Here is a 14,478-nt window from a genome sequence, read left to right as displayed (position 1 = left end):
ATAGGCTCTGGACCCCGTAGAAGCCTCATAACCTCTCAGATTGGCCCTTTATAAATCAACAAAGTGAACCAGCCACAGCACAGCGCACTTTATCCTTTTAAATTCATACTTTATTTCATAACTTTATAATTAAATTTCAATACATTTATCAATAAATATGTTTAAGTGTACCCATACTCTCCTTATTTCCTGATCCCAATGGACCAGCGCAATGGTAATCCATTATTATTATCTTAAACCCTCAATACAGTACTGGGTATATGGTGCCCTCTACCACCTGCTGCAGGCACACTGTGTGACTTATCAGCGCACCTAACTTGTTTTTTTGAAATTTTGAAATTCGCAATCTTTAATTTTTATATCCTTAAACCAGTTAGTCATGCTGTACAAAATAATAAATACCATTTCCCATATGTTTACTTTACATCTGCATCATTTTTCAAATGTTTTATTTTGTTAGGATGATAGAAAGTTTAAAGGTTTAATAGCAATTTTCTCATTTTTTTCAAGACCTTTACAAAACCTGTTTTTTTAGTGACTTATTCAAATGGACTTTTCAGGGCCTATATATTGGAAACTCCCCAAAAGTGATACAATTTTAAAAACCACACCCCTCAAATACTTCAAAATTGCTGTCAGGAAATGTTTAACCTTTCAGGCGCTACACAAGAATAATGCAAAGTCGAATGAAAATGTGGTCAGAAACATGTTTGAACAAACGGCAGAACTCAGAAGGGAAGGAGTACCTTTTGAATTTTGGAACATAAATTAGGCTGAAATAGATTGCAGACACCATGTCACATTTGCAGGTCCCGTAAGGTGCCTAAACAGCAGAAGCCCCCCACAAGTGTCCCCATTTTTGAAACTACACCCCTCAAGGATTTTGTCCAGGGGTATAGTGAGCATTTTGAACTCACAGGTACAGTGGCTTGCGAAAGTATTCACACAAGCCCCCCACACCTCCCATGGCATTTTTTTGTGTTTTGAAACCTCACTACCTGGAATTTCACAGGTGTTTTTGAGGGTTTACATCAGTTCATGCCTACAACTGGGGTACATTTGGTTTTGTTTTTATTGTGAAGCAAATAACAAAATAACTGTAAACTTCAGTGTGCCTAATTATTCACTCCCCTAAAGTCAGCACTTTGTAGAGCCTCCTTTTGCGGCAATTACAGATGCAAGTCGCTTTGGATAAGTCTCCATGAGCTTTCCACATCTTGCCACTGGGATTTTTGGCCATTCAAGGCAAAACTGATCCATCTCCAAGTTAGATGGTTTCCTCTAGTGAACAGCAATCTACAAGTCTGACCATAGTTTCTCAATTGGATTAAGGTCTGTGCTTTGACTAGGACACTCTAAAATATCTGTTTTCCCGACATCTCGATCTGAGCATGCGCTGCCTCCGGCGGCTGTTTTCCTGGAGTCCACAGCATAGGACAGTATGGAAGGTGTGAGGCTCTAGCTTTCACAAAATGTCGGTGGAGCCCCCTCACCACCGTACACCTCCAGCAGAACTTGGCAGACAGCATGGAGCCTGCAGCCATCTCCTGACTCCTGCCTCCGAACACCCCGTCCTACCTCCGCCAGCATCCCCTGCCTCAGCCAGCATCTCCTGCCTCAGCCAGTGGCAAGCCTGGGACTCCGCTCTACCAAAGCCGCCCCTCCCCCCAGGTAAGCTGATTATAATACGCATCGGTTTATTAAAAAACATTTTTTTCCTATATTTCTCCTCAAAATTTGGGGTGCGTTTTATAATCTGCAAAATATTATTTTCTGAGCAAGATCCCTGTCAGTTGGGAAGTGTTCCCACTTCTCATGCCTGGGCTTTATATCAACACATTGTCTGCTCCCCAAGCAATTACTTCAGCAGGTTCTGGAGGACCTTTGTCACCCAGTTGTTTCACTCAGATATTTGCACCATCATTGATAGGATGTGAGGATCCAAATCCTTTATCTTCTCTGACTGTCACAGCTGTAGGGGCCCCTTCCTCTGACCTCCTTCATTTTAGAAATAGACAATAGTGATGAGCGAGTATGTTTTGTTAACCCTTTCGCCAAGTATGCTCAGGCGAGCACCGAGTATTTACAGCTGCTCGGTGTTATTTTTGAATCACTCAAGTGTACATGATTTGCAACTGTTTGACAGCTTTAATACCTGTGAGGAATGTGTAAGAAATAGGCATTGCTCCCATGTATTAAAGCTGTCAAACAGTCGCAAATCATATACACGGGAGTGATTCAAACATAACACTGAGCAGCTGTAACTACTCGGTGCTCGCCTGAGCATACTCGGCGAAAGGGTTAACAGAACATACTCGCTCATCACTAATAGACAGTACTAGTAACTGAGCTATCCTATTTCCCTTCTGCGTGTCACTTTCTTCATTATTCATTAAAAGTACTTTCATTTCTCCCTGATAATCCTGGCCTATCACTCCTCCCATTACCTGAATCCCCTTTTAAGGCCAAGCCTGACCTTGGGGTATAAGACCAAAATGTTCAGGGGGCATTTGCAAGCCTATAGCAGTCCTGATTTTCTCAATTCCTCATAGAAGCATAGATATAGTCCTACTGCCTGTAGGATAGCGGTATTTGGTCCTAGAGCTCCTGACTCCAATTCCCAATAGACTACTGTCTGTTCTGAGGTTATGGATTTTAAAGGCATGATCTGCAGATTTGGGGTAATCATTCGCATTAGTGGGGGTTTTTGTTCTCCAATTGGTTGATTTAAGAATATTAAGAGCCTCATTCAAGTTTTTTCCCCACCCTATATAGGTTCCACTGCCTGGTTTCTTTAATTGTTTTTTCAATAATCCATTTGTCCGTTCAACCAAACTGGCAGCCTGCGGATAATGTGGAATATGAAAGATCCACTCAATATTATGCTCTTAGCAAAATTCTATAACTTTCCTATTTTTGAAGTGACTTCCATTGTTATTTTGAATTTATATTGGGATACCATAGTACAATACCATGGTTTCCAAAGTCTTAATAGTACTGTTGGCATTGGCCATTTTACAGGCACAAACCAGCATCTACCCAGAATACTTGTCCACAGCCGTGCACACGTATACAATGAAGTCCATTTGCCAAATTTGCCTAGGAAGTTTTCCTCGAGCTATCTGGCCTCTCACCACGTGAGGGATTGGTCTCTGTTGTGAATGTTGAAATTCTGGACACTTCATGATGGTTTCCTTTATCAAATTTAACCCGATGGGCACCCCTCTCTGGTCTGTGCCCATTGAGTCAATCCAAGCAAGCTCCTCAGTGGTGTCAACCTTTTTACTGGATTCAGCGACTGATATTTTGCAATGTTAATCTGCTACTGAGTTGAAGAGTCTTTCCAGGGTATCTGAAGCACAATGAGAATCAACATGAAACACTGTCACTTTAATTATTTGTACAATTGTCCACATATCTTGCCACAACTCTTTTCCCCATACTACTTTGCTATATATTCTCAATCATTTTGAGCCTAAGTTGGTAACCATGTGGTCAACCCATTTGCTACTGACCTTGATTAACTATACAGATGACACTCACTCAGTGACTCTTGCCTTAAAACACTATAAATCGCATATAGTTCTACATATTTACAACTCTTTCCTTCCCCAGTGGTCACCAGCATCCTGTTACTTGTAAGCTGATGGCCCACTGCCTTCCACACATGGTTATTACCTTGGTACCTAGCTGACCCTTCTGTAAACCAGGCATGTTTCCTCTGCTCAGGAGTCAGTTGTTCAAAGGATACCCCCCCATTTTACTGGTGATTCTTGGATTGACTTCATGGTGCAATGCCATAGCCACAACGTCAAGCATACTGCACACCACATATGGTTGCTGAATTGTCAAGGTACGAAATGGCTTCTTCACTACAGGTTCATGACTGAGTTGGACAAATTTTGGACCATCCACAGTGTCCACCTGAACTCCATGAGCCCCCAGCTCCCATAATCTGACTGCCCAAGCTACCAAATGTTCACGTGGTTTTTGAGACAAACAATCATGAAGGTCATTAAGTCCTGCTGACTGTAATCCTCTACTGCATTCTTATTCTGTTTACCTATAGCTGTCTCTACAATCCGTCTCCGATATATAGAATGAACTTTCACTGGGTTAATAGGAGGATCAATTTCCCTCTTCTCATTGAAATATTCATCCTCAGTCCCTGGATCGGTGATGTTTTCGGAGTCAGGTGAATACCATACATCACCATCCCACTGATCAGGATTCAACTCTGTCCCTGCTTTGACTATGGCCAAAGCTACTTTATTTTTATTCATATTTCCTCTCCTTTTGTATTTATACTGCGCTACACAAGCAGCAGCCTTTTCTGCAACATGCTGATATCCATCACATCTGTCCATTAATGACTTAATTAATGACTTATTCTGACACTGGGCTATAGCCAATGCATTCTCGGCCTCACACAACTGTCTTTCCAATTCCTGAACTATTGTTAACACGTTTTCTTCCCTCATGCTGTTTTCTATATGCAGACAGCAGAATCCATCCACGCCTACCAACAGCACCCAACTCTTTACCTTTTTCTACTTTCACTTTCAACAAGCATGCAATCACATCAACAGGTTCAGCATCCTTCAGACATTTGTCCCATTGTTCATTCAAACCAACACTGTGGGACCACTTGGTTGGCAAAATATTATAGGGAGTGGCCAGCCTAAATCAGAGGTACAAGGCTCTCACACAGGCAATGGGGTCAATAAACTCACACAATTCAAAAGCTCTCAGGAGTCACATAAGTAAACTACAGACAAAGGTTAAACAGATCTTCATGTTTTACAATAGCAAACAATAAACACCACTATTTGAGAGTAGAACTTTCAGACAATGTGAGTAAACAGTTCTCAAGATTTTGTTACTATGAACATTGTGTCTAAACATCAGGTAAGGCTTTAACAGAATGAGCCTTATCTATCTGTGAATATCTAACCAGACTAATGCTGGTTTGAATGCATTCTGTATATTTCAATATGGACTCAAAATATCCATTTTTATGTTCACGCTACAGAAGGTTAACAGGAGAAAATGCAGTATATGAGACATAAATATTAGAATTAAAATATAACTTTTGATGGTATATAATAAAAAAGACATGAGACCCAATGCCACAATATCATAAAACAATCCTAAGTACCAATTGGTACGATGCCAAAATATGAACCAGTGCTCAATAAAAAAAAAAGATTGGATCTCACCAATTTTCAGACTCTGATTCCAGGTCTCAATGGTAGAAGTAAGACCAATATCATCTGTATTTACTCAATATTTGTATTGTATACTTACTACAAAGTACCCTGTCGTGCCCTTGTATTGCTCCTGCCCTCATAAGGGCAGTACCCAAGTGTTGCCTAGATATTACTAGATAATAAGCATATCACCTCCCAGCATATGTGTATTCTCCCTACTTCCGGACTGTTGAACTGCACCATGTTCCAGCTGGAAAACAAATGTCAGAGTTCAGCGCTTCTGCTAGGAATGCGGGCATTGTCACTACATAGTAATATACAGAAAAAAAGGTTTAATCGGCTCACCCTCCAGCGGCACGCAATTAAGCACTCTGCCAGCGCTTGGATACAGAGGTATAGGAGAAATAGATCCAGCTCACCAAACGTCCAAAATTTTAAATTCAAAAAATTGTATTTATGTACATTAAAAAATCCATCTTGATATTGTGAACAATCCAAAGTCCTTATCTGGAATTAGGGAAACATGGAATATAATGCTGATTGCCATACGCATTTCGAACAACCCTTGTTCTTAAACTTGGTATAAACCTGAACTAGTAAGTAGGGAGGCACCCAATATACTGTGTGCAGAATTATTAGGCAAATGAGTATTTTGATCACATGATACTTTTTATACATGTTGTCCCACTCCAAGCTGCATAAGCTTGAGAGCCAACTACCAATTAAGTAAATCTGGTGATGTGCTTATCTGTAATGAGGAGGGGTGTTGACTAATGACATCAACACCCTATATTACGAGTGCTTAATTATTAGGCAACTTCCTTTCCTTTGGCAAAATGGGTCAGAAGGGAGATTTGACAGGTTCTGAAAAGTCCAAAATTATGAGATGTCTTGCAGAGGGATGCAGCAGTCTTGAAATTTCCAAACTTTTGAAGCATGATCACCGAACAATCAAGCGTTTCATGGCAAATAGCCAACAGGGTCGCAAGAAGCATGTTGGCCAAAAAAAGCGCAAAATAACTGCCCATGAATTGAGGAAAATCAAGCGTGAAGCTGCCAAGATGACATTCGCCACCAGTTTTGCCATATTTCAGATCTGCAACGTTACTGGAGTATCAAAAAGCACAAGGTGTGCAATACTCAGGGACATGGCCAAGGTAAGGAAGGCTGAAAAACGACCACCTTTGAACAAGAAACATAAGATAAAATGTGAAGAATGGGCCAAGAAATATCTTAAGACTGATTTTTCAAAGGTTTTATGGACTGATGAAATGAGAGTGACTCTTGATGGGGCAGAGGCTGGATCAGTAAAGGGCAGAGAGCTCCACTCTGACTCAGACCCCAGCAAGGTGGAGGTGGGGTACTGGTATGGGCTGGTATCATCAAAGATGAACTTGTGGGTTGAAGATGGAGTGAAGCTCAACTCCCAGACCTACTGCCAGTTTCTGGAAGACAACTTCTTCAAGCAGTGGTACAGGAAGAAGTCGGTATCCTTCAAGAAAAACATGATTTTCATGCAGGACAATGCTCCATCACATGCATCCAACTACTCGACAGCGTGGCTGGCCAGTAAAGGTCTAAAAGAAGAAAAAATATTGACATGGCCCCCTTGTTCACCTGATCTGAACCCCATGGAGAACCTGTGGTCCATCATAAAATGTGAGATCTACAGGGAGGGAAAACAGTACACCTCTTGGAACAGTGTCTGGGAGGCTGTGGTGGCTGCTGCACGCAATGTTGATCGAAAACAGATCAAGCAACTGACCGAATCTATGGATGGAAGGCTGTTGAGTGTCATCATAAAGAAAGGTGGCTATATTGATCACTAATTTCTTTGGTTTTTGTTTTTGCATGTCAGAAATGTTTATTTCTAAATTTTGTGCACGGATATTGGTTTACCTGGTGAAAATAAACAAGTGAGATGGGATTATATTTGGTTTTTATTAAGTTGCCTAATAATTCTGCACAGTAATAGTTACCTGCACAAACAGATATCCTCCTAAGATATCCAAATCTAAAAAAAAAAACACTCCTACTTCCAAATATATTAAGCTTTGATATTTATGAGTCTTTTGGGTTGATTGAGAACATAGTTGTTGATCAATAATAAAAATAATCCTCTAAAATACAACTTGCCTAATAATTCTGCACACAGTGTATATCCAGTTCATTAGAAAAATCAGTCAACAGGTGTGCATTCCAGAAGAAAACAGAGACAAAATAACATTGATAAAAACAAAGCTTATAAAAACAATAGTATACAAATAGAATTAATTACAGACGATCAAGTTTCCTCTTTACTCTCCAAAGCACACCTCACCACCTGCAAACTTGACCCAATCCCGTCCCACCTCATCCCTAACCTCACCACAGTCTTCATCCCAACCCTAACCCACCTTTTCAACCTGTCTTCCCTTCATGCTTCAAAGTTGCCTCGATCACACCCATCCTCAAAAAGCCATCCCTTGACCCTTCCTCTCTGTCTAGCTATTGCCCCATATCCCTTCTCCCTTACGCCTCAAAATTACTGGAACAACACGTCCATTCTGCACTGTCCTCTCACCTCTTCTGATCCCTCTTTGACCGCTTACAATCTAGCTTCCGACCACACCACTCCACTGAAACTGCCCTGACTAAAGTCACCAACGACCTACTAACTGCCAAATCCAAGCGACACTACTCTGTCCTCCTCCTCGACCTGTCATCTGCCTTTGACACAGTGGACCATTTCCTCTTACTACAGATCTCTCATCTCTTGGCATCAAAGACTTGGCCCTATCTTGGATCTCCTCATATTTAACAGACAGGACATTCAGTGCCTCCCACTCACACACCACCTCCTTATCCCGCCCCCTATCTGTCGGTGTCCCCCAAGGTTCAGTCTTAGGACCGCTGCTCTTTTCCATCTATACCTTCGGCCTGGGACAGCTCATAGTCCCATGGCTTTCAGTATCACCTCTATGCTGATGACACACAGATCTACCTCTCTGACCCAATATCGCCTCCCTACTAACCAGAATCCCACAATTTCTGTCTGCTATTTCATCCTTTTTTTCTGACAGATTTCTAAAACTTAACATGGATAAAACTGTATGTAAAGGACATATTGATATTCATGCTGTAGCAACTCCATTTTGTCTGCTTGTTTCAAAATCATGTTATCACTCCTTGCATAACATACATTCTTTCCTTCTTTTCTTCTGTTCACATGCATCTTTCCCACAAACTTTTTCTCACAAGAACATTTTGTATTTTGTCAGACATTCCACTCCTGTTATCTAACTAGTTTAGGCCAGGATTGACCTTGTAAAATTTCCATAGTGCTTCGAACTAATGATGATAATATGACCATATATGTGTTTCCGTAATAATTGTACTAACATTGGTTCAAGCCTGTAGTACGGCAGTAGATGATTGGACATTAATAAACTCAAAACAATATAAAATGCTAAGCAAAATAAACGGGATCAGAGATTCTTTGAATCCTCCCATACAGAGCACGCATTGCCTCTGTTTGGTTTTCTGTGGATTGCGCAATCAACATAATAATTTGACATTCACTTGGTCAACCGTGAAGGGTTATTGCCCTCCCTCAACAGCTGGTGCCGTGACTCGGATCCCTAACCAGGGACACCCCGCCACCTCTGGACATCCACAAAGAGAGACTTGCTTTCAGCCTCCCCCACTGGAATTGGGACTGATTATCCCCCACAAAAAGCCACGGTAAGTGCACCAGTTCTTTACTAGTGACACTGAGCGTTTGGCTTGGTTTCCACGTGGTGTGTGGTTGTTTGCAGTGTTTTCGGACATCCTCTTTGGATATAGTCAAAGGTGAGACTATAAGGGGTGTAGTCCCATTAGGGGTTTGATATTATTTACTTTCCAAGCAGTATCACCTCGGATTGACAAGTGAATATTGTGTGAATCTTTCCTTCTTTAACTTCTGACAAAGATTCTTAGAAGACTGGACATTGTTAGTTTCAGTCGCGGCAGGTGATCGAAGATTGGGTAGGACACGCAAGTAGATATACGTATATCGAGTGTCCGGAGCGCTGCGAAGCTGCAAAAGTGCTCCTCCTTTCATTAGCCATCTGTACGATTCCCCCGACGGATGGGGTGAATTATAATGTAGTAGTGGAACAGCTGGGAGCTCTGGCCAGACTCCGCTGTGCACAAGCATTAAGAATCTTTGTTGGTTGTGAAGCGGCAGTAGTGATTAATCAATGTTTCCGTGGAGCAGAAAGAATTTGTCTTCCCCACAGGAGGGGAATGTGATGAATATCATGATCAGTCGAGAAGGGAAAAGATCATTTAAGCATGCACTAAAAGTGTTTAAGGTGTTAAACTTTCCCGTGCAGGGCAGACTTAACCCTGCGTTGTGGGACGAAGGAATTCGCCACAATAGAGGAAAATTAGAAAATTAGTTGATTGTGGATTGTTGGAAGATGCTGAAAACTTTAGGAAAGTGGCACATGAGATTTGTGATGAAGGATATGTTGAAATAGAGGAGGAGATGAAGCCTGGTTATTTCAATTACTTTTATGTCAAGAAAGGAAAATTATCTAGCACTGTGACAAAAAGCTGATGGGGAAAAAGTACAGGAGGAAGTAGGTCCCCCTTCCCAAATTATGTGTTCACAACCCGAATATAAAGCCCCTAAAGAAGCATCCCCTACCCCCACAAATGTAGCAGTACCACAGCCCCCCTGAATCCGGAAACTGAGCAATTTATACCTTATGAGATTAAATACCCTGCACTTCCCACTGAGAGCCAGCCACCATCATATAACCCAGACAGTTGGCTCTGTAATGTGTGTTGGGTCACTAATCCAGGATGGCGCAAGACGTGCTATAATTGTGGAGCACGTAAACCCAGTGTTGTAGCACCAACCTGCCCATTACTTAACGCTGACGGGGGGTATTATAAATCACTACCCCCACCTGCCCCTGCCATGGTCCATACTCCATTCAGAGAGACCCAGGGTCCTCTGAACTCTTCCTGAACTCTTCCCTATTCACCCTCTCCCAAACTGGGGAAATAGAACATGGACACGAGTATCAGGAGGTGGCGTCTGTTTTACTGAATGGTCCTTTGGAATTCTCCAATATACTGAGAATAGGCATGGGGAGTATACCACAACAGCAGGTTGGGATCATTGTAAACGCAGCAAATGCGAAACTGCAGCATGGGTAGGGGCTAGCTGCAGAGATATGTCATATTGGGGGACCTACAATACAAGCTGCATCTAATGATTACATCCGTGACCATGGTCCGTTAAGAGAAGGAGAGGTGATGGCTACAAGAGCCGGACAGCTATCATGTCAGTTTGTTATACATGTAGAGAAAACCAAAAGTGTAATGTCATTGTGTAAGATTACAGTACAAGATGTTAAATGCAGCAAGGAAGATAATGGAATGTTGAAATGTTGAAAAGTGAATGCATGTGAAAAAAAGGTTGCGCTGAGTTTGTTGACAGAAGGAAAAAGTATGTGGATATGTGGAGGAACTTAAATGGTTAACTGAAATATGCGCGCTGCCAGATAAGCGCCCAGTTGCAGCTGCTAGCATAGCAAAACGGCCTTGGCTTGATACAGAGCAGAAAAAAAAAAGGGTGACTGGAGGAAGAAAATACAGACAATAAGGGAAAGACGCTATGTTATGTGTATTACAGTGTATTACAAAGATACTGCTCTCCGATAATGGCGGAGTAATGAATTGTTGGGAATGTTCTAATTGTGGCCAGCAGAATCCATTGTCAGCAGATTATTGTGTTGCATGTCACGCACCCCGTCCAGGGTCCAGAAGGCCCACCCCTTGCAACTACCCAAGCCACTCCTAGTGCCCCATCCTCATCTGTTATACCTATGTCCGCCCAAAGTTTCAACCCTTCCTGCAGCGGCCATGTTGCTACACCCATTGAATCACCTCCGGCCTCTGACCAGATGTCCCTTTGGTGGCAGCCATCTTGGTGCACCCTTCCTGTAGTATGCTTCCTTCTGGTGGCGGCCATCTTGGCACACCCAGAATACAGGCAGCAATACACACTACACCCAGAATGTGTATGAGGAAGATCATCATGATCAGTGTGTGACAGAACATTAGACGCCAATACGTATGAGAGTGGGGTTGACTTCTGTCAAGCCCTTAAAATATGGGCTCAGGATAAGTTGGCTAATCAATCCACTACCCTCAACAGCACATATTTACAGTTATATGAAAAAGTTTGGGCACCCCTATTAATCTTAAGTTTAATGTTTTATAAAAATTGGTGTTTTTGCAACAGCTATTTCAGTTTGATATATGTAATAACTGTTGGACACAGTAATGTTTCTGCCTTGAAATGAGGTTTATTGTACTAACAGAGAATGTGCAATCTGCATTCAAACAAAATTTGACAGGTGCATAAGTATGGGCACCTCACCAGAAAAGTGACATTAATTTTTAGTAGATCCTCCTTTTGAAAAAATAACAGCCAGTTCCTGGATCCTGGATGAAGGTATTTTGACCATTCCTCTTTACAAAACAATTCCAGTTCAGTAAAGTTTGATTGTCGCCGAGCATGGACAGCCCTCTTCAAATGATCCCACAGATGTTCAATGATATTCAGGTCTGGGGACTGGGATGGCCATTCCAGAACATTGTAATTGTTCCTCTGCATGAATGCCTGAGTAGATTTGGAGCGGTGTTTTGGATCATTGTCTTACTGAAAGATCCATCCCCTGCGTAACTTCAACTTTATCACTGATTCTTGAACATTATTGTCAAGAATCTGCTGATACTGAGTGGAATCCATGCGTCCCTCAACTTTAACAAGATTCCCGGTGCCGGCATTGGCCACACAGCCCCAAAGCATGATGGAACTTCCACCAAATTTTACTGTGGGTAGCAAGTGTTTTTCTTGGAATGCTGTGTTTTTTTGCCGCCATGCATAACGCCTTTTAGTATGACCAAACAACTCAATCTTGGTTTCATCAGTCCACAGGACCTTCTTCCAAAAAGAAATTGGCTTCTCCAAATGTGCTTTTGCATACCTCAGCCGACTGTTTGTGGCGTGCTTGCAGAAACGGCTTCTTTCGCATCACTCTCCCATACAGCTTCTCCTTGTGCAAAGTGCGTTGTATAGTGACACCATCTGCAGCAAGTTGATGCTGCAGCTCTCTGGAGGTGGTCTGAGGATTGTCCTTGACTGATCTCACCATTCTTCTTCTCTGCCTTTCTGATGTTTTTCTTGGCCTGCCACTTCTAGCCTTAACAAGAACTGTCTCTGTGTTCTTCCATTTCCTTACTATGTTCCTCACAGTGGAAACTGACAGGTTAAATCTCTGAGACAGCTTTTTGTATCCTTCCCCTGAACAACTATGTTGAATAATCTTTGTTTTCAGATCATTTGACAGTTGTTTTGAGGAGCCCATGATGCCACTCTTCAGAGGAGATTCAAACAGGAGAACAACTTGCAAGTGGCCACTTTAAGTAGCTTTTCTCATGATTGCATACACCTGGCTATGAAGTTCCAAGCTCAATGAGGTTACAAAACCAAAAAAAGTGCTTTAGTAAGTCAGTAAAAAGTAGGTAGGAGTATTTAAAACAAGAAAATGATAAGGGTGCCCATACTTATGCACCTGTCAAATTTTGTTTGAATGCAGATTGCACATTTTCTGTTAGTACAATAAACCTCATTTCAAGGCAGAAACATTACTGTGTCCAACAGTTATTACATATATCAAACTGAAATAGCTGTTGCAAAAACACCAATTTTTTATAAAACATTAAGCTTAAGATTAATAGGGGTGCCCAAACTTTTTCATATAACTGTATGTCCACTTTGACATTAGGGCTAAAATATGGTGATGTAAACTAATTTTCTAGATGGTCATATATCCTTAAGTTTCTAATAGATGCTCATTTGTCTGGTTTACAGTAATTGATTTAGAAAACCATTTTTTTTTTGTTTTTTTTTATTAGCATTCCACTACACAAAGACTGTCAGTTTCTGTTTGCATTTACATATCAGGGCAGGCAAATGACTTGGACGGTGCGGTGATGCCGCAGAGTTCGCAGAATAGCCCTAATCAGTTTGCAAAGAACATGTCTAGCTGTCTGCTGCTGTGGCAGCTGGACAACTCTGAGGTAGTACTTTTACAATACGTGGATGATCTTCTTTTGTGTGTCCCCACGGAGCAAATGTCCATCAGGGCCAGTGTTAGCCTCCTCAAGCATCTAGCAAAACTGAATTGTCGAGTCTCAGCCTTGAAACATAACTTTTGCCTCGGTCAAGTGGTCTTCTTAGGCCACTACCTTACTCAGGGTGCCAGACATCTCACGGAAGAAAGGAAGACTGTCATCTACCTACTACCATTCCCAAAAGATCCCATAGAGCTGCAACGGTTCCTCGGACTATGTACATATTGCAGACAATGGATCCCAGACGCTTCACGTCTGATGCAGCCCCTATATGATGCATTAAAAGTAGACACTCTGGCTGATGTAAACAACAAGGACCACCAAGAACTGCTGCAACAAACCTTTGAACAACTAAAGTCAAGGATAATAACAGCCCCTGCCCTTGGAAATCCGGACTATGCTAAACCTTTCCATTTGTATGTCTCTGAGACAGGAGGACAATCAGCCGGAGTACTCAAGCAGAGACACTGTACAAAGCAGCGCCCAGTCAGTTATTACTCAGCGCATCTGGCCCTGGTAGCCTCCCCCAGCTGTCTACGAGCGGTTCACGCCACACAGCGACCTAAACATCTGTCTACACAGAGACACCTGCGGCTGCAGTGTTCGTTGATGTTGCCAGAAAATGTGAAATTACACCGGTGCACCACCATCAACCCAGCCACCCTGCTACCAGCACCTGAAGGAGAGGGGAAAGAGGCTCTTTCCTTCTTTTCTTCTGTTCACATGCATCTTTCCCACAAACTTTTTCTCACAAGAACATTTTGTATTTTGTCAGACACTCCGCTCCTGTTATCTAACTAGTTTAGGCCAGGATTGACCTTGTAAAATTTCCATAGTGCTTCAAACGAACGATGATAATATGACCATATATGTGTTTCCGTAATAATTATACTAACATTGGTTCAAGCCTGTAGTACGGCAGTAGATGATTGGACATTAATAAACTCAAAACAATATAAAATGCTAAGCAAAGTAAACGGGATCAGAGAGTCTTTGAATCCTCCCATACAGAGCACGCATTGCCTCCTTTTGTTTTTCTGTGGATTGCGCAATCAACATAATAATTTGACACTCACTTGGTCAACCG

This window comes from Phyllobates terribilis, unplaced genomic scaffold (assembly GCF_046119375.1).
Source record: "Phyllobates terribilis strain yellow unplaced genomic scaffold, ASM4611937v1 Scaffold_3__8_contigs__length_932513732, whole genome shotgun sequence".
NCBI classification, from domain to species: Eukaryota; Metazoa; Chordata; class Amphibia; order Anura; family Dendrobatidae; genus Phyllobates; species Phyllobates terribilis.
This window is presented reverse-complemented; position numbering follows the sequence as displayed.